Genomic DNA, 25,099 nt, shown 5'->3' with positions numbered 1-25,099 from the left:
GCACACTCTCCGGGAATCTCGGCAGGAAACTCCTCACACAAATCCCTGGAATGAGCCATACTAGCGTTTGAAGAATAATGCATGCAATGGAGAGTACCAGTATCACCAGCAACGAGTTCAGTGACTTAGTGAGGCGGACTTTGGTCCTAGACTAACGTTACGTCTAGAGGTCTGCGCGGATAAGAGAGGTGCAATCCGCATCCGCAGCAATTAATCCGCATCCGCAAGTTTCTTATCCGCATCCGCATATATTTAAGTTTTGAATGAGTAATTAATAGTAATAGACAGTAGTACTTAGAATTATGGAATGTAATGACATAGTTATTGTTAGGGTGCCATTTCTGCGACAACTTAACTACTTTTGACTTCTTAAATCACAGGAAATGCTCTATACCTACTCTAAAGCAGACCATTCCAAACAGGAAAGCATTGGCGCTCCGGAGCACACACAGTAGCGGCTCGGATCTCGTGAGATTGGAAACGCTATTTAAAAAAATATAATTCAATGTAATAGTATTAAATGATGAAAATTCGTGTATAGAAACAATTATATTTCGCTGCTCTTGTGCCAAGGCAGCTGAAAATGACGATGGTTTTAAACTGTTACAAGCACATTGCATCATTTACCGACAGTTTTTTTGTACCCACTGCTTGGATGTGTCAAATTTTGAAGCCATTCATGTCAGCTCTATATTATAGCTTACGCGTTCAGTCCTCGTTATTTCCAGGGGAAAATATTTACAGTATTAGGCCTACACTGCAAAACGCTGGCGCACCTGTGGAGAAGTTAAACTACCAGCAATAATTGACGTTGTCCGGAAGAAATAACTCGTCTTCCGAAGAGTGACAACAAAATCAGTGGTTATAGAAATTAGGAGTCCATTTAGCTTTCGCTAAAAATACGATTGAAACCTCGAACCTCACCTTTTGGCTGATTTATCGAATTAAGACCTTGCGATAAATGAAATGTCTGTTTCATTCTCAACTAAACAAAGTTTTCCACACTTTAAAATATCCTCAACATTGGTCTAAATTACTAAGACAAAATTTGCAGTCGATTTCGCAGTTAATACTTTCAATGTTAAAAAATAATTTTTTTCAGAGTTTAATGGAACTGTAAACAATTTCAAGATGTCTATATAAAAACCACTGTCCCATAACTTCAAATGTTAGGCACTGTTCCCTGTTAAGCAATACCGAGTTACAGTTAAAACGTTCAATTTCGTTACGAATTTCAGCCCTTATATTTACTAATTGGCTGGTAAATTAAAAGACACATTATTATTTTGGATGATTTGAATATTTTGTAAGTTTTCAATGTGATCAGAATAGTCTTTCACGGGCTATCGCAATCACAGCTTGTTGGTGGTCGTGAGCTGTAGTTTGAAGTCCCACTTGTAATTAATTACAAGGCCCGCCGTGCCACCGCTCCGGCCGGGCTGTTCCACTGTTCACAAAGAGCGACAATGCTCGGCGGCTGCAAATGTTACTGTAGTGCACGCTAAAATTTAGGTAGGCTCTTATGAGATCATCATTACCTACTTTAATAATATTGACGTGTTAGCTGTTGAATGTTCTTGTTGCGAAGAGTACAAACTTAAAACTGAGCTCTTTAATATGAAAATTACAACAAAACAAATTGCTTGATAAATATTTCCTTCTTTTACCTAATGCTACTTAAATGTTCTTGTTGGGAATAGTAAAAATAATAAAAATATGTCGAGGAAATTCTTTACTATAATTATTACAATAAAAACTCACAGGCTTCAGATAAAATATTTTCATCTTCTGCTTGCTTCTGATTCAAATTCTGTAAAAGAAAGAATCAGATGAAAAAAATTGTAACTAATTCAGATAAGCCCAAAAAATACAGTGAAGTAAGAAAAGCTGTACAAGTACCTTTTTACTTTGGAAGATTACTATGCAGGAACATGATGTCATCAATTGTCTGTGGATTCAAAGACGTGCCTCGGTCCTGCATTATTTGTCCCGCAGTGGAGAAGCTTCTCTCAGATGGCGCGCTGGACACTGGAATGCAGTGCACGAAGTATGCGAGTTTGGAAAGACGCGGATAGACGTTTTCACGGCCATGCTACCAAGCTAACAGGTCGATGCCTTTCGAAAATTGGACTTTATCATTCTTATATCTGAGAATTATCTGACGCAATATCAAGATCTCTTGTCGATTCACCTTCTGAGGAATCTTCAAATTCATTAAAAAGTACGTCAGACTTCTGCTTTTTTGCAGGAATTCCAGATGTTGTTTCCTCCTTATCTTTTAACTGTGGACAATTTCTCGCAACATAATTTTTCGCTTCCTTTACAACTTCATCTTTTTCGGCACTGCTAAGAAATTTTAGGTTTTTATATTTTGGATTCAAAAACGTTCTTAGTTTATGGGTTACTGTTATGTCCAATTTGCTGATTAAAATAGATTTGAATGTACTCTTTAAATCTATCAGAAATGGGCTGCCGCCATCATTTTTTTCAAGGAAGGAGAGAAGTTTTAACTTCCACAACACACATAAATAAAGCGTAGGGGTTTTGGAGGCTTCGAGATCACAAGAAGCTATATTAAATGGTGTCAGAAAGGTTATTATATCTTCCAACATCCTCTTGTCTATAGAATCAATCAAATTATCTTGATTTTTCTCTGACAAAATTGACAGAACTTCAAACCATTGTGAATTAATAGACTCAAACATATCCAATATACTGTTCCATCGTGTGTCTATATCTCCCTTCAGTGACTTCTGAAGGCGATTCTGAAGACCAGATCTTTTAAAGAAAGTTGTGATAGCTCGACAGGAATTTATTAGTCGCTGCACGTCACTCTTCTCATCATTCGTGTCTCCTCGAATCGTGTGCTCCAGCACAGTATTAAGAATGTGTGCTGAGCACGAGAGCCTCTTGTATTGGCGAAGTGCTGCCACAATATTTGGACCTCTATCCGTAACGAACACTATGTTATCCACAGCACTGAATAAATCGAACGACCGTAGTACCTTAATTAATTCAAGTTTAATGTTTTCTCCTGTTTTTTTAATCTCACTCTCCAAATTTCTGGTGCACAACACTCGATCCTCAAGTTTCACTTCTTCTGTGCAGTCACTCCCTATAGTTTATTTTACGGTACGAATCAGTCCATAAATCGACAGTTAGTGCTCCACCTATATCTCTGAATATATTCTTCACTTCTGCGGAGACAGTTTCACGCAGACGATCGGCCGTTTCCTTCAAATTTCTGGATATGGCGGTTGGATGAGGTAGCAGTTCCTTAGAACTCACTGCACCGTACTTGGCCCCCACATCAATAAGAAACTGTGCCGTCTCCGGCTGTCTTCAAATTTGGCGGAACTTCTGGAACTTTCACGTCTCTCTTGGTATTTAAATAAGTAATTATGCTACTTTGTCCAGCCTCACAAGAATGTTTTAGCAAATTAGAAGTTCCACTTTTGTGTCCAGTGTAGGAATATACTTTTTTACATGCAATACAAGCCACTATATCTTTTATCTTTTCATTGCCGTCAAATACGTATCCGGATTTTTTCGAAATTGGCCATTACAATTTGTTTTCCTTCACTAATGCAAAATCACCTTTTTTCACCTTACACGAAATTGTATCCATCGATATGGTGTTCATTTGAAGAAAGAACTCTCACTGATATTTGTTACGATGCACGTTGTCACTCGGTCACTACAAAGCGCTAACTGAAGGCAGCGGTAAATTGCAACGGGCACCTGTCTGGCAGACAGTGGGCGAGTTTGCCGCCCAGAGAGCACTTCACAGGCCACACAAAAGACACGGTCGCGGAAACGTATTAGGCGCAGGTCTCTTGGGTACAGCTACGTCGGTCGTAGCCAGGGGCTGAGGGCAACAGATATCCGCTCTACGCGGGCCCTGCAAGATTCCAAGAATGTCAACAGACTTGAAGTTTTCAAGTAACATTGCTACATACGTACTGGGCAGATGCCTTGCTCATTATCCGCAGATGACCCGCGGATATCCGCGCCGGTCGCGATTTTATCCGCCAAGTAACAAATACCGCGGATATCCGCGGATATATCCGCATCCGCGCAGACCTCTAGTTATGTCAGTGGACGCAATAACAAGCTTTAGGCAACCTACGTTAGACGATAACATTTTACTTGCAGATTTCGCAGGGCTGACTCGCTATGCTGTGTTTAATTATCACGTTTGCAGACATCCAGGCTCCAACCCACATTGTGTTCATGAGTCTCCACATCAGCAACGTTTCTTACTAGGTGATCTCAATGCTCACAACGATTTTGCCTGATTGGAGTCTCGATTCTGGACTGTACGGTCTTCGGACGAAAAATTTTTGATCGCTCTTTATAATTCATTTTCCCCTTGAGTTATTGCCGGCCGATGTGGCTACGGTCGCAGGTTCGAATCCTGCCTCGGGTATGGATGTGTGTGACGTCCTTAGGTTATGTACGTTTAAGTAGTTCTAAGTTCTAGGGGACTGATGGCCTCAGATGATAAGTTCCATAGTGGTCAGAGCCCTTTGAACCACTAGAACATTGAGTTATTTACAGCCTCCCAAGGGTTTCGTGGAAGGTTGTGGCGAGCAACAAAAGGATGTCACATACCCTGTACAGTGCTATCACAGGAATGTTGCAAGAAATACGACTATTCGGATTGGGATACGTCTTCAAAATGGACCTAGAGGTATACAACGTGAGATCATATGACGTACTGTGAGCGCAAATAAACGCATGAAGCGTCCGATGAATAGCAAACCCTAGTAAATTGGTGCATGCACTAGAACAGGAACGCCCAACCCGTGGCCCAAATCAAGTATATGTGCATCCCAAGAAATGAGCAAAAAACGGCAAAAAAGTAGAAAACCTTAAAATTCCGTCTATGTAAAGTTATGATCAATTGAATACTGTATTTCCAATTTGAAACTCCAGACAAACGATGCTACTCTCAAAACTGATCCATTCTGTTTCTTGTCTTTTCGTTTTTTGAAATTACTGAATTTTCTCAAGAGATGAGGCACATGTGGTGAGAAATATGGAGCTTCTATAACCCATCCTATTCTCTTTCCCTTTCTCTTTTCTTTTGCTTTCAAATGGTTCAAATGACTCTGAGCACTATGGGACTTAACCTCTAAGCCATCAGTCCCCTACACGTACAACTACTTAAACCTAACCAACCTAAGGACATCACACACTTCCATGCCCGAGGCAGGATTCGAATCTGCGACCGTAGCAGCAGCGCGGTTCCGGACTGAAGCGCCTAGAACCGCTCGTCCACAACGGCCGGCTAGGGAGTTGCCACAGGACTGATAAGCGTAAATAGTGAAGTACTAACTAAAATAAGTTAAATCAAACTGCAGATTCCCGCTTTCCTCAAGCTCATTTTCTAGTTGAGAACTGAAGAATTCCTTTTGGTGCGCAAAAATTCTAACCTACTTCGCTTTCTCTGATTATTGTTCTACATGCGGAATTATGTCGACCATATTTCTCACATTCGTTATTGTAGGAATATTTCGATAAAGTGTTTACCGAAGGTTTTGTAAAATAAAAATATGCACCTTCCTCTAAATGTCGCTGAATCCGCTCCCATTATTTTACTTCCAGTAATAATTTTATCAGGATTAATAGACTGAGATATGCACATATACAGATGGCAATAGTATCGCGTCTGCAAGGTGAAAGGGCGGTGCATTGGTCGAGCTTTCATTTGTTCTCAGATGATTGATGTGAAAAGATTTCCGACGTGATAACGCCTGCACGACGGAAATTAAGAGATTTTGAACGCGGATTGGTAGCTGGAGCTAGACACGTGGAACATTCCATTTAGGACATAGTTGGGGAATTCAGTATTCCGAGATACGTAATGTCAAGAGTGCACCAAGAATACCACATTTCAGGTGTTACGTCTCACCACGGGCAAAGCAGTAGCCGACCGAGAATAGCAGCGTTAACATAGAGTTGTCAGTGCTAACAGACAAGCAACACTACGGGAAACAACCGCAGAAATCGATGTTTGACGTACGAGGAACGTATCCGTTGGGATAGTATGGTAAAATTTGGCATTAATGGGCTATGGCAGCAGACGAAAGACGCAACTGCCCGCAGCGCCTTTCCTGGGACCGTAGACGACAGAAAAACTGTGGCCTGTCAGATGAGTCCCGATTTCACTTGGTAAAAGCTGATAGTAGTGTTTGGGTGTGGCGCAGACCCCACGAAGACATGGAGCAAAGTTCTCAACAGGACACTGTACAAGCCGACGGTTGCTCCATAATGGCGTGGGCTGTGTTTACATGGAGTAGAATGGGTCCTCTGGTCCAACTGAACCGACCATTGACTGAAATGGTTATGTTAAGCTACTTGGAGACCATTTGCACCCCTTCACAGACTTTTATGTTCCCAAACAATGAAGGAATTTTTATGGACGACAATGCGCCTTGTCGCAATTGTTCGCGGGTAGTTTGAAGAACATTCTGGAGAATTCGAGCGACTGATTTGGTCATCCGGATCGCGCGACACTAATCCCATCGAATATTTATGGGACATATTTGGGAGGTCAGTTCATGCACAAAATCATGCATTGGCAACATTTTCGGAATTCTGAACGGCTATAGAGGCAGCATTGTTCAAAAAGAGTATTTCTGCAGGGCCTTCCGACGACTTGTTCAGTCCATGCCATGTGGAGTTTCTTCACTACGGCGGGAAGAAAGAGTTCCGATACAATATTAGGAGGTATCCCATGACTTTTGTCATCTCAGAGTATAAAGTTGTCTCATTCACCTCCTCAGTTACTTCCAGGATAACTGTTTTAGTCTAAATCTTTGTTCTCAATTTCCAGCCGTATGAGGCTTCTTCTTTCGCTTCTTATCTTCCCCTATTCCATTGTTAAAATTTTTTATGAAAGTGCTTTTAGGTAGTTCCTCCATTATTCTCGTGAATTTAACTTGGTTTCTTAACTCCATTCCGTTCTGCATAATCTTGATTTCGCACCAACCTATCCTGCATCTTTTTGTTCACTGAGGCTAAACATACATTTTCATCCTCCCTTTCCATAGTGTGTCCATTGCGTTTACAAAATTTTTACTGTGTCCTCACTTTTATTCTTCTAAAAAGTTTTACTCATAATTTTCTGTGGTACTAAAATTTTTCTCATAAGGCCGGCCGAAGTGGCCGTGCGGTAAAAGGCGCTGCAGTCTGGAACCGCGAGACCGCTACGGTCGCAGGTTCGAATCCTGCCTCGGGCATGGATGTTTGTGATGTCCTTAGGTTAGTTAGGTTTAACTAGTTCTAAGTTCTAGGGGACTAATGACCTCAGCAGTTGAGTCCCATAGTGCTCAGAGCCATTTTTCTCATAGGCTTCTTCTTCCTTTTTTGTAGCTTCCTAAATTTGTTCTGCATAAGAGACTCTGACGCATACACTCTTACTAGTGGCTCTGCATCATCATAACGTCTGAATCTAGCCTTATAAGAGCGTTTGTAATTTTCGTACCTGTTTTCGTTTTAAGTTTCGTACTCACAATAAAAACGGATTTCATTAGCGCTGTTGCGTTACCTGATTAGACACAACTCGTTGATAAGCGCTTGTGCTAGTATTGCATTGAGTTTAATTACGGCTTAACTGCGGACTATTCCGTGACTGCTGAGAAAATTAACGTGCCGTAATAACAAGACCTCATGCCACAACGACGACGTTCGCCTTTGAAAAAATGCGTCATCTCCGTAAAGCCTCGTACTCGCTCACCTGGCGGGGAACTTACCCCACAGCTGCCGTAAAGGTTCTGTGCTGTAACTGTTATGTAGGCATATCGGTTTCCATTTTCTTAGAAAGGAAGAAATGTCGTGGACCCTTGACATACCATTTTGTAATTAAATGTGCAGTTTCCTAAATACGACCAACTCAATATGCCCTCACGAGTTATTTCAAAGATACAGTTTGTCAGATATTTGCAAGAAACGTTAGCGATACCGAAATTAATATGCAAAAAGATGTGAAAAATCAATGCAGGTTTCCGACAGTTCTGTGAAACATATTTACAGAATGTACCTTTTGTAGGCCGAGCGGTTCCAGGCGCTTCAGTGCGGAACGGCGCTGCTGCTACGGTCGCAGGTTCGAATCCTGCTTTGGGCATGGCTGTGTGTGATGTCCTTAGGTTAGTTAGGTTTAAGTAGTTCTAAGTCTAGGTGACTGATGACCTCAGATGTTAAGTCCCATAGCGCTTAAAGCCATTTGAACCATTTAAAGCTACCTTTTTTCCTCTTTTTTTGTGTGTGTAGGGGAGTCCAGTTGCTTTGTTGAAAACCTTTTTATGGCGCAAATCACTCTAGTTCCTTCATTCCTGTTTCCTTTCGTCCTGTTTCCTAATGTCTAAGTATTTAGATCAGACCAGTTTTAAAAGTTGTTTCGTAATATTCCGTTAGGTATGTATTATTGTTTCTGCAAAAAACACGTTTTTAATTATTCTGTTCGGTGGTTTTGTCCCATTTATACCACTTTTTTAGATGTTGTTTGTCGAGCAACTTTATCGTTCCTGGATATTTTAGGAATTCAATTCACTGCCGGAAAAAAATGCACTGCCCTTAAGGATTAAGTTATTTTATTGACAAGTGCAATGAGACGTAGTTCATCATTGTAGGAGTATATGATAGCAGACCAAATGAAACACACAAGTGTTAGTAATGGTATCCAAACAGTCGCATCAAAACACAGTGTGATATCGCAGAGTTGTACTCTCGCATGTAAACTATCATAAGGATGACGAACGACATTCTGCGACAGACTGTCCCAAGCATCTGGTGCCTTTTGCTGCGATTTGGCAAAGGTTCTCGCTGGCCCTGGAGAACGCACAAGGGCCCATACGTGTTCAGCTGGTGACAACTCTGGTGCCCTTGCTTGCCTTGGTCACACATAGTACACCTCGAATACTAAGTTGCGTAGCAGCAGCCGTATGAGGATGTACAATATGCTGCTGAAAAAGGAAATCAGATGCTTACCTTAAGAGCTATGAGCAATTGTTCGCCTTCGATACCATGAAACACTCTCTTCTAGTGCAGACCTCTTGGTTATTACATTTGAAAGGCGGTAATACGGATGAAACAAGAAAAAAAGTGCGATAAATATGGGCTCTAAAATGCAGATCTTGAGAACTATGATCACGTTTTCAATAGAAGAGTGGCGAACATGAATAGTGGCAACGGCCTTGCCACAGTGGATCCACCGGTTCCCGTGAGATCACCGAAGTTAAGCGCTGTCGGGCGTGGCCGGCACTTGGATGGGTGACCATCTAGCCGCCATGCGCTGTTGCCATTTTTCGGGGTGCACTCAGCCTCGTGATGCCAATTGAGGAGCTACTCGACCGAATAGTAGAGGCTCCGGTCAAAGAAAACCATCATAACGACCGGGAGAGCGGTGTGCTGACCACACGCCCCTCCTATCTGCATCCTCATGAGGATGACACGGCGGTCGGATGATCCCGATGGGCCACTTGTGGCCTGCAGACGGAGTGCAGAACACGAATAAGTGCTCATTGCTCTTGTTGTTGTTGTGGTCTTCAGTCCTGAGACTGGTTTGATGCAGCTCTCCATTCTACTCTATCCTGTGCAAGCTGCTTCATCTCCCAGTACCTACTGAACCTACATCCTTCTGAATCTGTTTAGTGTATTCATCTCTTGGTCTCCCTCTACGATTGTTACCCTCCACGCTGCCCTCCAATACTAAATTGGTGATCCCTTTATGCTTCAGAACATGTCCTACCAACCGGTCCCTTCTTCTAGTCAAGTTGTGCCACAAACTTTTCTCCCCAGTTCTATTCAATACCTCCTAATCAGTTATATGTTCTACCCATCTAGTCTTCAGCATTCTTCTGTAGCACCACATTTCGAAAGCTTCTATTCTCTTCTTGTCAAAACTATTTATCGTCCATGTTTCACTTCCATATATGGCTACGCTCCATACAAATACTTTCAGAAACGTCTTCCTGACACTTAAATCTATACTCGATGTTAACAAATTTTTCTTCAGAAACGCTTTCCTTGCCATTGCCAGTCTACATTTTGTCTCCTCTCTTCTTCGACCATCATCAGTTATTATGCTCCCCAAATAGCAAAACTGCTTTACTACTTTAAGTGTCTCATTTCCGAATATAATTCCCCCAGCATCACCCGACTTAATTCCACTACATTCCATTATCCTCGTTTTGCTTTTGTTGATGTTCGTCTTATACCCTCCTTTCATGACACTGTCCATTCCGTTCAACTGCTCTTCCAAGTCCTTTGTTGCTGTCTCTGACAGAATTACAATGTCATCGGCGAACCTAAAAGTTTTTATTTCTTCTCTAAGAATTTTAATACCTACTCCGAATTTTTCTTTTGTTTCCTTCACAGCTTGCTCAATATACAGATTGAATAACATCGGGGATAGGCTACAACCCTTTCTCACTCCCTTCCCAACCACTCCTTCCCTTTCATGCCCCTCGACTCTTATAACTGCCATCTGGTTTCTGTATAAATTGTAAATAGCTTTTCGCTCCCTGCATTTTACCCCAGTCATCTTCAGAATTTGAGAGTATTCCAATCAACATTGTCAAAAGCTTTCTCTATATCTACAAATGCTAGAAACGTAGGTTTGCCTTTCCTTAATCTAGCTTGTAAGATAAGTCGTAGGGTCAGTATTGCCTCTTAAGGTATGCATTTTAGAGCCCATGTTTACTAGACACTTTTTTCTTGCTTTGGTTCATTCTGACACGTCTGAAAGTTGCCTAGTCTACAATCTTAGCAACAACAGTAGCGGTACACCTATTCAACTGATCAGAACGAATTTGGCTGATAATATCCGACTCTGTCGTTTTCAGACCAGGTTTCCTGACCCCAAATTGATAGATTTAACCTTCTTCATCGTCCCCGAAAGTTTGTGACAACATCACGGAACCATCCTGTAGAATAAAGTGCTCAGCACAGACTGCGCTCATGTAGATAAAGATCTGGATGAGTCGACTTGCTGTAGACAGAATGACGCAGTCAAAATTACTTCGACCATCAAGTGCAAAAACCTGAGCGCCACTATGGAGGAAGCAGACTTGACTCTCAGCAACAGTCATCACCTGACGAAGAAGTTGATATTCTTCGAAAGCTCGAGTTTTCAATTTGACGTGATCTGAAAACTGAGAAGATTTTATGCATGGATGCCACCACGAGAAAATCCGATTCAGTGGTCGCAATGTTTTGGCTCCTAAGTGAAAGGAGTGTATAAGATGAACATCAACAAAAGCAAAACGAGGATAATGCAATGTAGTCGAATTAAGTCGGGTGATGCTCAGGGAATTAGATTAGGAAATGAGACACTTAAAGTAGTAAAGGAGTTTTGCTATTTGGGGAGCAAAATAACTGATGATGGTCGAAGTAGAGAGGATATCAAATGTAGACTGGCAATGGCAAGGAAAGCGTTTCTGAAGAAGAGAAATTTGTTAACATCGAGTATAGATTTAAGTGCCACGAAGTCATTTCTGAAAGTATTTGTATGGAGTGTAGCCATGTATGGAAGTGAAACATGGACGATAAATAGTTTGGACAAGAAGAGAATAGAAGCTTTCGAAATGTGGTGCTACAGAAGAATGCTGAAGATTAGATGGGTAGATCACATAACTAATGAGGAGGTATTGAATGGAATTGGGGAGAAGAGGAGTTTGTGGCACAACTTGACTAGAAGAAGGGATCGGTTGGTAGGACCTGTTCTGAGGCATCAAGGGATATCCAAATTAGTATTGGAGGGCAGCGTGGAGGGTAAAAATCGTAGAGGGAGACCAAGAGGTGAATACACTAAGCAGATTCAGAAGGATGTAGGCTGCAGTAGGTACTGGGAGATGAAGCAGCTTGCACAGGATAGAGTAGCATGGAGAGCTGCATCAAACCAGTCTCTGGACTGAAGACCACAACAACAACAACAGTGTATTTAGCAAGGTCGCTCCGCGTGGAGCGCCCCAAGCAAACACGCGCACACACGCCGAGTGTTCGCCGCCCGCCAGCAGCAGCAGCAGTATAGCGGCCACCGGCCGGACAGCAGGTACGCTGTCCACGTGGGCGCCAAGGACGGCCCCGCCCTCGCCGTGTCACGCCGTGGGACAGCCGCTGTTTACGGCCGGCCGGCGTCGTAGCGACACTTCGCGGATGCTGCTGGCGAGTCCGCGGCGCTCGTGCCTTCCACACGAGGTCGCGGATTCCGACGTGCTAGGTGCGCTCTCAGAAATGACCACACGGGACGCGCTCAGCAGCGTAATCTGCGACTGCGGCGCATTCCTCGCAGCAGTTCTCAGCAGCGGCGCAACAACCACACGTCCCAGACCCTGGATTGTTGTCAGTTGAGCTACCCCGCTTCGAAGTCACCTTTCGGAGGCAGACCGGACGGGCGTTGCCTTATCGACGTGCCGTGAATCGGGTGGCCTTTTGACCTTAAGCCTGGTTTACACGAAGGCATTGGATTGCGCCACTCGTTGCGTGGAATGAGTTCCACGTAAGTGGTTTCATATTTGACTGTACACATGGCGACGCCAGTATATGTTGTGTCGGCAGAAGAGCCAACACTGTGTTACTAGAGGAGGCCGAAATGCACGCGTTTTAGCTCACGCACGCTTGCGTGAGGAGGGAAGGACTACACCGACGTGAGGTCTAGAACATGACAAGGAATTAGAATTCAGAAAGCGGACGTAATTAGTTTGATACTTAACTTTCATCCATTAATGATGAGCGTCGCTCTTGACGGTACATGATTCACAATATTATCTGTTCAGAATAAATTCATAGTAACTGAATATGGCGCCCTGCTAGGTCGTAGCAAATGACGTAGCTGAAGGCTATGCTAAATTGTCGTCTCTGCAAATGAGAGCGTATGTAGACAGTGAACCATCGCTAGCAAAGTCGGCTGTACAACTGGGGCGAGTGCTAAGGAGTCTCTCTAGACTAGACCAGTCGTGTGGCGGCGCTCGGTCTGCAATCACTGGTAGTGGCGACACGCGGGTCCGACGTATACTAACGGAACGCGGCCGATTTGAATGTGCTGCTGGTGGTGGTTAGTGTTTATCGTCCCGTCGACAACGAGGTCATTAGAGACGGAGCGCAAGCTCGGGTTAGGGAAGGACTGGGAAGGAAATCGGCCGTGCCCTTTCAAAGGAGCCATCCCGGCATTTGCCTGAAACGATTTAGGGAAATCACGGAAAACCTAAATCAGGATGGCTGGAGACGGGATTGAACCGTCGTCCTCCCGAATGCGAGTCCTGTGTGCTAACCACTGCGCCACCTCGCTAAGTCCGATTCGAAGGCTACCACCTAGCAAGTGTGGTGTCTGGCGATGACACCACAGTATACACTTCAGTTTCATCATTTTCGTGGGTCCCTGCAGCTGCACGTCGCACGTGTTGTGGTAGTTAAATTTTGTTGCGTGGAATCGCTTAAAAAAAGTATTTCGATTCGTGACTGGATGAAGAAAAGATGTCAGCTCGGTTGCTCAGCATCAAAAATGGTTCTGAGCACTATGGGACTTAACATCTGTGGTCATCAGTCCCCTAGAACTTAGAACTACTTAAACCTAACTAACCTAAGGACATCACACACATCCATGCCCGAGGCAGGATTCGAACCTGCGACCGTAGCAGTCGCGCGGCTCCGGACTGCGCGCCTAGAACCGCTAGACCACCGCGGCCGGCGCTCAGCATCCTTGCTGAAATAATTCATAACGGAAAATCCAAGAACTTCTTTTAATTATCTTAGAATGCCACCAGAACTGTTCACATTTCCTCTCAATAGAGTTAGTTATGCGATAAGGAATAAAGGTACTGTAATGCATGAAGCACTGTCGCCAGAACTAAAATTACATATATTGCGTGCGTTACAAAATGGTTCAAATGGCTCTGAGCACTATGGGACTTAACATCTAAGGTCATCAGTCCCCTAGAACTTAGAACTACTTAAACCTAACTAACCTAAGGACAGCACACACATCCATGCCCGAGGCACGATTCGAACCTGCGAACGTAGCGGTCGTTCGGTTCCAGACTGAAGCGCCTAGAACCGCAAGGCCACACCGGCCGGCGCGTGCATTACAATCGAGAACACTCGGCTGCTATAAGATACGGTTTTAGTTGCTGATGACGCTATTTCATGAACACCAATAATTATTCACATTAACAGTAATAATTCATAACATTAGCTACAATAATTATTCGAAGCAGCCCGCATTAAGAAGAGAATGGTTTGCAAAGTACTCTCTTGAAGATAGATATGAACAGACACTATTTCAAAATTCTAACATATGTGAATGGGGAGCACTGCAGAGACGTTTGAAATAGATGAATATTGAATAAAGGATGCAGCTTCTTGAATTTGTATAGTCTTCTCTCCTGTCAACGATATTCCTTAACAAAGAGTCGGCCAACTCGAACGACGGAATTTTAGTTTTGTAGACGACAGAATTCCACAGCTAGAAATACACTTGCTTGTATTTTTTTTTAAATTCAGTTGTATATCTGCTCCTAAGTCAATAAATTTTGCACTGCAGCTCAGATATTGTCAAACCATCTATGTTATGATCGCACATGACGGTCTCAGCGGCAGCAATATGTTGCTTATTTTTGTAATCGGCATCACTGAAATTCCACAAACACCTATGTAAAGCATAGATATCCTAAAAGCGAACATTATTCGCCGTTCCCCACTTCATATTTCAGTTTGTCTACACTCTGCGAACACACATAACCTCAAAACTCATGCAACTAGTGTCGCCAAAGTTGGAACACGCCGGGGCTGTTTAGTTTCACAAACGATTTGCGCAAACGCGCGGCGCGCATGCGCAGTGGCCGATAGCGCAGCTGCCTGCAACCCAGTCTCGTCGTGTAAACTAGGCTTTACGCAGGTAGCATTTCTATCAGGAGTGGCCGCATTCTGCGGAAACACGATGTAAATTGTTTTTCGACCATCATCTACCATTAGGGAACCTTTAGGATCTGTAAAGGACGATATTGGTAAGGTGATGTCTAGATCTCATTTGTAGCATGTCATACAGTGGTCAGTCCATGAGGAGCGTAGATAATCAGTGTATGGGGCGTAAGCGTCACATACGCTTAGAACAGCCGAGCACTTCTGCTATTACAAAACATTGCCTTGGTACGTGTCACCCTATGTGTTAGAGCAAGACGAGCGTGCACTGCCTGCTACTGTGATAGTGTTATGAGTGGAGCAGTTGAGATGAAATTATCAAATATCTCACACCGCCAGGAAAACTGTGCGTGTTAAAGTGCCTCTTCCCTGTTTCAGACGGTTTCCCACACCACACTATGTGAATACTGGGCTGTTACCAAAGTTCCGCTGAAAAATGTATGAATTACTGTGCTGGTAAACCTCTATGTTATTTGATTTTCAAACAGCTGAGCAAAACTGAACGTACTCAGACATCACTCTACTTATTCTGATCATCACTAAACTGACACACAATATTTTTAGCGCAACGGAATCTGACTTTCAATAATCCCCAAAAAAGAATGGCCCTGACTAACAATAACCTATACCTTTCATGAATACTGCAATACAGCGAGCGCCACTACTGCCAGCTAAATGAAAGATTATAACTACTGAAGGCACTAACTACTGATACGCATAGTTAGCAAATGAAAGATTTTGATACAGAACAAACAACGTATTTACCTTAATAATGTTCAAAAGTCATCATATATGTATATATATCAGTTCATAATATCCAGTATTACAAATTTACTCTTTCTCTCTCCCCACATCCACCACTGCTGGCGGCTCACCTCCAACTGCGCAACGCTACGCGCTGTTCACATCCAACTGCCCAACACTACAATAGCGAATATGCCAACAATGTAAACCAGCCACAGACTGCACACAGAACAGTCAGTGATTTTCATACAGAGCGCTAGGTGACGTTACCAACATAAAAACCTAAACAGCCTACTTACACCGCCTAGGTTACACGATATGCAAACATTTACAAAATTTCTCTCACTTTCACATGAATAGCTCTGTTCGCAGACAGATGAGGTATAGATATTCCATCCTGGCGGGGGGGGGGGGGGGGGGGGCAGAGGAGAGGATAACCAGGTGGCGAAAGGAAGGGCATCCGACCGCCCTCTAAATTAACCTGGAGAAATCCGTTAATAACTAACTCGACCCTACGTCAACACCACGCAAAGACACAAGGAAAAAAAAGAAGAAGGAGATTTTTGTTCGTATTCTACTGGGAATACTGTTTTCGCTCCGGTCAAACGACAGAGCGATGGATTCAATGCTACTTGTTTCCCGTTGGTAATTAATATTCACTATTGATAACCTCCGATGTAAGTCACCTTTGACTGGCGATGGCATCGGTTGTTTACGGTGTGTGTGTGTGTGTGTGTGTGTGTGTGTGTGTGCGTGCGTTTAAGTGCGTTATGGATTGACGAAACTATAATCATCCTGTTATAAATGTGAGTTCTTTGACTGCTCTGGGAGACGATCGGAACTACAACATATGAAATATTAGTTCACTTTATTAAAAGAATGATAAAAAGATTTACTTAAATTTATACAATCCATTGCCACAGGAATATGCCGAATACTTACAACTGTCTTTCAATATTAAATCATGAGTTGACGCACACATTTACTAAACTCTTCTGAATGTTCAAAAGTACAGTTCCGTCTAAGAGATAAGTAACACACAGATCGTAATTAGTCGATGTTTTCTGCTTGCTCGGAGGCCAAGCAATGGCGCTGCGGAGCTGGAAACGAGGGTGTGGCTCCGCCAGAGCCTGCCATTCGCCAGTCCGGGTTGCAGCATGGCATCGCTGACTTTTGTGGTACCGGTACCGATGCGAGTTGCATGACTTTGGTATGGCACCTCGATCGATCTTTGGACGGTACTACAGTGTGTGCGTGTGTGTCGTATTTTAGTTCTTGCTCAACACCCCCCACCGAAGGCTTAGGTTTCCCTCCACACTGCTTTATCGTTGCATTTGTGCCTTCAAAATGATGGGGTATTCACGTATCGAAACATCGTCGGTTGTCGAACACGTCACTCGACTGCAGCCCTTAAGTTGTTTGTACACAGATTTTCCTTTCGGAAAGGACGCGCGGGAAATGTCTGCGTTAACTGTTATTCATTTTCGAAGATGGGAGCTGAAAAATCCGAAGAACATAGCCCAGGTGTGGTTGGATTCGAAGAGTCAAAAGATAACGATATCCGTTTTCAAAAGTTAATTTACAAAGGAAAATCCAGGACTACTTTTCCAGTTTAGTTCTTGCAGTGTTACAGAAAAGATGATTGAAACGGATATCTGTGTTAGTACTGTCGAGAAATAGCCGAAAACTCTAAAACTGCACAAACTCTCGGGGTCCGATGGAATCACTATCAGATTGCAAAAAGAATTTGGGGCAGTTTTAGTCTCTCTTGAAACTCTCGAATAAAAGCTGTGCTGCCGGCCGTGGTGGCCGAGCGGTTCTAGGCGCTACAGTCTGGAACCGCGCGACCGCTACGGTCGCAGGTTCGAATCCTGCCTAGGGGATGGATTTGTGTGATGTCCTTAGCTTAGTTAGGTTTAAGGACGCCCTCTACTTGCAATGTTAAAATAACACTTATAAATTACATCTTTCCTCACAAAGTATTTAAGGTAGGAAGTTGAACTTTTTACAGATTATTTATTGGAATATGGGCTACAACTTAACACAGGGATTTTCCAAAATTTTAGTTCAGTTATTAAAGATGATTTTTTTTCAATTGTAATGAAAATTCACAACATTTTTTTGCAATTTTTTATTTATATATTCAAAAATATACAGTTTTTTGGAAAAAGGCTGTGTTACATTATGCAGAAGGTACTGTGTAACATATACTGAAAGTTTGAAACAAATATGTTTGGAAGATCCTTAGAAAACATGTAATTAGTATGAGAAAATAAAAGTTTTGGGAATCCAGCGACAAAGATTGGATTAACTTTTTAGTCCATTCCAGGTCCATAGGATGGATTATCTTCATCATCTGCAAACTCCTCCTCCAGCTTCCTCTTGTTCCTCCTCCTGTTTACTCTTGCTTGTATTTCTAGACTCTTTACAGCCCTGTCTGCAGCCCGAAGGCGTTCCTTGTCTAAAGCAAGCATCGCTCGTACCATGTTAGAACCTATCTTCATTCCCATATTTCTAAATACCTTGCACCTTATAATGTTGCCATCATTGAAAGTCGCAACAGCATCATACACACCAAAGTGAAGTGTTTCTATTCCAACAAATACAGTCTTGGGGATTCTCGACCATATAACACTATTTACACTTTCATTGGGGTTTTGAGTTTTTCCGTGAATACACTTTTTCAACAGTTCAGGTGCTGCTAAGTCTCTGAAAATAGGTTTTATCACCTCCATTATTGCATGAGGCAGACTATGCTTATGAGTGTACACTTCACCAGTTAGCAATCCTTTGTTATATTTACACAAACTGTCTTCTTCTTTGGGGCACAAGCTATGTTGGAATTTTCATCGTCTTTATTGTTTACAGTAATAACACATACCTTTGGCTTTCCAACATTTCTCCTTTTCTTAAAAGCCTTCAGAGGATTTCTAATAACTTTACTTTTACTCATTATTATACTTCAACAAAACAGAGACTCAAGAAACAGAATTAATTACGAATATTTTCGAGATAACGACAGAGTAAATAAACATGAAACAATCGACAATCACACCAGCGATATATATTGAACCATCACAGGTTAGCCACAACACATACTTTATCTCACATCACTAAAATGTACCTGATGAACACGGACGATAATAATAACACCATTTGACAGCAGTTTAACAGCGCCACAGTGGGTCACGCCCATGTAGAACACATTTCAAAAAAAATTTAAAAATAGTTGTAGTCTTCGGAATTGAATAAATTATATATCTATTAAAAGGTAATAGTCTGCAGATTCAGAAAACGCAAAAAAGTAAAAATTGAACTTTTCATGATTTTGAGTCTTTCCGGAGCCCCTTAAGTAGTTCTAAGTTCTAGGGGACTGATGACCTCAGAAGTTAAGTCCCATAGTGCTCAGAGCCATTTGAACCAAAAGCTGTGCTCAGTAGTTGCGTAAAGCACTGGTCACTGGTCACACATTCTGACCTCAAATGCAAAGCTGTATCTCGAACAGAATCACCTCTTCCAAGCTAACCGGCGAGGATTCCGGAAACATTGGCCGTGTGAAACCCAAATTGCACTTTTCAAGGTAGTCATGTAGACGCACCACTTATAGACTTTCGAAATGTACTTATACTTCCTAGTTTATTTCTGTCCACGGTGTCTTTCGACATTAAAGAAAATGTGGTGAAGCGGGTGGAAGACTACAGGTGTGCGCTCCTCTTTTATTTCCAGTTCAGAATTGTTATTTCGTTCTTGGATGCTAACGACTTTCCTTGTGATGCCCCTGAAACAAAAAGAACCTATCGCCATACCCCACAGCCTAGTACTAGCAACGTTTTTCGGTCGATACACGTCGACGTAAGTTAGTAAATCAAGCCTATCACACTAATTAATGAAAGGAAACGAAAAGGGAAAGGTAAACAGAATGGGATGGGTTATGGAAGGAAGAAGTGCCGTTTCAAGAACATTGACACCTTGAACATAATTTGAGATGCCTGTCTTAAGATGTGATCCTTTTTCCTCTCGAATAAAAGTCTGTCCTCTTAATCAATGCGCCAGCTGTTCTGTTGTATGTGGTACGTTAGAGCTTCCGACTTCAAAACTGTCCCACACTGTAAACTCCACATTTGACCGTAAAATTCGATTCATAATGCATTCAGTCATTTTTACAATAGACAAATCACTGCCATAGATGTTAAGACACGCCAGTTTTCAAAAAATATCTTTGAACAGACCAACATTTCAGTCCCTTAACTTTGGATTTTGCTGTCTCATATTTACTTGTACTGTAGTCACGATAATTATGGAGTTGGAAAATTTCAATTAGCTGAACTTCTGTCGCAAACTAGAACAAAGACTTAACCCCCTTTCACGAACTAAGGTTTTGTTAGATGAAACTGTGACTGCACTGAAAATATTATAAAGAGTGTATGTGCTTGCAACACAAAAACTTTAACAGTATTCTATTTTGTCAAATACTGACATTATGGGAGAAAGCTGATTTCGGAGAAGATCAGTTTGTGTTACGGAAATAGGTAAGAACACACGACGCTTTGCTGATCCTATGGTGATCGTGGAAAACAGAATGAAAAAACGCAAACCTTTGCTTATAGCATTTTTTGATTTAGCAGAAGCTTTTGACATTGTTCACAGCAATAAACTTCTCCAAGTTCCGAAGGTAGCAGGAGTAAAACACAGGGAGCGAAAGTTTATCTACAACTCGTACGTAAGTCAAACTGCAGCTATGAGAATCGAATCGAGAGCCGTGAAAGTAAACAGCAGTTGAGAAGTTAGTGGAAAGGAGCTAAAGTTCAGGAAAAATGAATAAAAATTTGCTGTTTCTCGATGTCATTGTAATTCTGTTATAAACTGCAAAGGACGTGCAAGAGCACGGATAGTGCCACGAAGAGATGTTGTAAAATAAATATCAACAACAGTAAAAGAAGGGTAATTGAGTTTAGTCGATTTACATCAGCTGATTCTGACAGAATTAGATTAGCAAATGGGGCACTACAAGGAGGAGGAGGAGATTAGTGTTTAACGTCCCGTCGACAACGAGTTCATTAGAGATTGAGCACAAGCTCGGGTTAGGAAGGATGGGGAAGGATGTCGGCCGTGCCCTTTCAAAGGAACCATCCCGGCATTTTCCTAAAGCGATCTAGGGAAATCAAGGAAAACCTAAATCAGGATGGCCGGACGTGGGTTTGAATCGTCATCCTCCCAAATGCGAGTACAATGTACTAGGGACACTAGAAGTATTCGATTAGTTTTGCTACTTGCTCAGCAAAGTAACAGACGATGGATAGGTAGGATATAAATGCAGACTGGCGGTAGCAGGAAAAGATTTTCTAAAAAAGAGAATTTTGTTAACACCGAATATAATATGTTAGGAAGTCTTTTCTGAAGGTATTATCTGAATTGTGGCCTTGTAGTGAAGTGAAATGTGAACGATAATCTGTCCAGAAAAGAAGAGATGCTTTCGAAATGTAGTGATATAGGAGGATGTGGAAAACTAGTTGGCAGCTCGAATAAGTAATTAGATGCCACTGTATCTAACTGGAGAAAAAGAGAAATGTATAGCAACTGACTAATCGAAGGGTTCGGTTGACAGCACACATCCTAGACATCAAGGGGTCGTCGGTATGGTAGTGCAAAGAAGTGAAGAGTGTAAAAACTGTAGAGGAAGACGAAATAATCAGGTTCAGATAACTATGATTTGGAGTATCTACGCAGAGACAAAGAGTCTTCCACAACATCAGAGTAAAATACATCAAACCAGTCTTCAAAGTTGTTGTTGTTGTTTTTGTGGTCTTCAGTCCTGAGACTGGTTTGATGCAGCTCTTCATGCTAATCTATCCTGTGCAAGCTCCTTCATCTCCCAGTACTTACTGCAACCTACATCCTTCTGAATCTGCTTTGTGTATTCATCTCTTGGTGTCCCTCTACGATTTTTACGCTCCACGCTGCCCTCCAATGCTAAATTTGTGATCCCTTGATGCCTCACGACATGTCCTACCAACCGATCCCTTCTTCTAGCCAAGTTGCGCCACTTCTCTTCTCCCCAATCCTATTCAATACCTCCCTATTAGTTACGTGATCTACCCACCTAATCTTCAACATTCTTCTGTAGCACCACATTTCGAAAGCTTCTATTCTCTTCTTGTCCAAACTATTTATTGTCCATGTTTCACTTCCATACATGACTACACTCCATACAAATAATGTTGTGTCTAGTTCATACTGTCTAGACACAATGAGGTAGCTAGGTGCACGCTAAACTAACGCAGACGGGCTTGAAGTACTGGAACAGGAGACTTATTAATGCACTAAAGAAAAGTACGTAGTTTTATAATACTTAACTTTATTCTCTTGTTGGAATACATCTCTCTTGAATATTAGTAGGCTATAAGCACTGATACAAATGGCGCCTTGCTAGGTAGTAGCTATGGACTAAGCTGAAGGCTATTCGATCTGTCTCTCGGCAAATGAGAGGAAAGCTTCGTACGTCTGGTCGCAAGCTATGTCGTCCGTACAACTGGGGCGAGGTCTAGTCCGTGTCTTGTGACCTGCCATGTGGTGGCGCTAGGTTTGCGATCACACAGTGGCGACACGCGGGTCCGACATGTGCTACAGGACCGCGGCCGATTTAAGTTACCACCTAGCAAGTGTGGTGTCTAGCGGTGACACCACAAATACTACTCTTCAAAGTAGAAAACATCAAACCAGTCTTCAGATTGAAACCACAACAACAACAATGGAGAACCTTGGTTGTTATGAGAAACAAAATGTTTGTAACGTACAGCAACAACCAGCCACAATATGGTATTCGTTTACTTTACTGAAAAAGTAGCGTTACCGATTTGAATATACATAGGCATTGTCAGATGACTTGCATGCTTTTATCAGATCTTGTGGAACGTTTATTTACAGGTGACATGTCAAGAAATGACCTTGTCTGTACTGCGTCATTTGCCGACAAATAAGATTCACGTCGTTCTGAATGTTCTCATGCACACCCAGAGTGATACCTGTTGTGAAGCCATCGTACAGTCGCCTAATGAATCAGTATCGAAAATGTAACTGGTAAATATATCTCCCATTTGTTATCACTATCATTATTACTATTATTATTCACGTTCATTGCCTAACAATTGTTGAGTGGCTGAGGTGATGAATGGCATAGGATAGCAATGTGCACATATACAGAGGGCAGTAGTATCGCGCACCAGGGTGTAAAAGTGCACTCAGATGATTGGTGTCAAAAGGTTTCCGACGTGATGATGGCCGCATCAGGGGAATTAACAAACTTTGAATGCTAGACGCACGGGACATTCCATTTCAGAATTCATTAGAGAATTCAACATTCCTAGATGCACAGTGTCAAGAGTGTGTCGAGAATACCCAGTTTTAGGCATTGCCTCTCACTACAGTCAACGACGGAGAGCAGCGGCGTTTGTGTAAACTTGTCATTGCTAGTGGACTGCGTGAAATAATCTCAGAAATCAATGTGGTACGTACGAAGAACGTATCCGTTAGGACAGTGCGACGAAATTTGGCATTAATGGGTTATGGAAGCTGACGACCGACGCAAGTGCCTTTGCTGACAGCACGACATCGCCTGCAGCTCCTCTCCTCGGCTCGTGAACATATCGGCGCGATCCTAGACGACTGAAAACCGTGACCTGGTCAGACGAGTCCACATTTTAAGTTGGTACGAGCTGACAGTAGGGCTCGAGTTTGGAGCAGACCTGACGAAGCCATGGACCCAAGTTGTCAACAAAGCACTGTGCAGGCTGGTGGTGGCTCCATAATGGTGTGGGCTGTGTTTACAGGGAATGTTCTGGGTTCCCTAGTCCAATTGAACCGATGATTGACTGGAAATGGTTTATTTATTCGTATGGCTTACATTTCACTGGTGGGCCGGAAGCGGTTATGTTCGGTTAGTGGGAGACCATTTGCAGCCTTTCATGGACTTCATGTTTCATGTTCCCAATCAACAACGGAATTTTTATGGATGACAATGCGCTATGTCACTGTTCCACTGTTGTTCGCGATTGGTTTGAGGAACATTCTCGACATTGTCAAGTGAACGATTTGGCCGTCCAGATTGTCCGACGAATCCCATCGATCATATATGGGACTTAATCGAGAGGTCACTTCGTGCATAAAATCCTGTACCGGCTATGCATTGCCTATAGAGGCAGCAAGGCTCAATATTTCTGCAAGAGAGTTTCAACGACTCGTTGAGTCCATGTCACGCCCATTTGCTGCACTACGCCGGGCAGAGGTAGATCGTGCGCGATATTAGGAACTATGTCGTGCCTTTTGTCACAGAAGTTACGAATTATCTACTTCAGACGTCTTTCCAGGACTGTTATGTTTGAGGCTGATTGCAAACATCCCACGCAAGAAAATATCGATCTAAGAGGTGCATCGATTACAGCTCAAATAAAATAACTTCGTGATTGACAGATCGTACAAAACAGGTAATACAGGTAGCACTGGCGCTCGAGAAAGATGTACGATTGGTTGTTGGTTGCCCCCTACCTCTAGATTCGCTGAAACGTCAGTCTCGATGACAGTAAGTATTCTGTAGCATCTGTGGCCTCTACCTAGCAGCAGGCAGCCAGGCAGCAGGCACTACGTACGGTGTAGCTGCCTGGGCAGCGTAGAGCCGCGCTGCATGCGGACGGCCGGGATGATAGATGAAGCGCCCGTCACCGGCTGAACACGTGTCAGTCCGCCCCAGGCGAGTACAGGCAATCCTCCTCCCTGGCAGACCCCCGGCCGCCTTCCCACGGGACGGGATTTCCACCGCGCCGCCCAGTGCTCAGCAACGGTGCGGAGTGTTCATACCGTACGATCACGACGACGTGATGATGATGATGATGATGATGATGTTGTTGTTGTTGTGGTATTCAGCCCGAAGACTGTTGTCATGCCTCTTCATCTCTGAATAACTACTACAGCCTAAATCCAACTGAACCTGCTTACCGCGCTTATGCTTCAATTTCTCTCTACAATTTTTACCCACCAACCATTACCAAACTGACGAAACCTTTATGTCTTAGCATGTGTCCTATCAACTGATCCCTTCTTTTAGTAAAATTGTGTCACAAACTTTCTTTTCCCCCTACTCAACTCAGTATCTGCTCATTAGTTATTTGATCTAACCCTTTAATCTTCAACATTCTTCTGTGACACCACGTTTCACATTCATATATGGCAAAAACCAGACAAATTCTTTCGGAAAAGACTTCCTAAGACTTCAGTTTATATTCGATGTTTACAAATTTCTCAGTTTGAGAAACTCTTTTCTTGCTACATCCTCTCTACTTCGCCCGTCATCAACTAGTCTGCTGAACAAATAGCAAAATTAATGTACTACTTTCACTGTCTCATTTGCTAATCTGATTTCCTCAGCATTGCCTGATTTAAT

At 42.7% G+C, this 25,099-nt stretch overlaps 1 protein-coding gene and 1 pseudogene across 1 annotated transcript in view; one reads left to right on the top strand and one right to left on the bottom strand.

Moving 5' to 3' along the window:
• Positions 1 to 25,099, bottom strand: part of LOC126263574 (uncharacterized) — a 233,678-nt gene that overhangs the window by 33,731 nt on the left and 174,848 nt on the right. The gene's annotated exons all lie outside the window — the stretch shown is intronic.
• On the top strand, positions 9,191 to 9,307 carry LOC126191782 (5S ribosomal RNA; annotated as a pseudogene).

The sequence above is a fragment of the Schistocerca nitens genome, chromosome 6 (genome assembly GCF_023898315.1).
Source record: "Schistocerca nitens isolate TAMUIC-IGC-003100 chromosome 6, iqSchNite1.1, whole genome shotgun sequence".
NCBI classification, from domain to species: domain Eukaryota; kingdom Metazoa; phylum Arthropoda; class Insecta; order Orthoptera; family Acrididae; genus Schistocerca; species Schistocerca nitens.
Note: the sequence above shows the minus strand (reverse complement) of the source record. Positions and strands in the feature narration are given on the sequence as shown.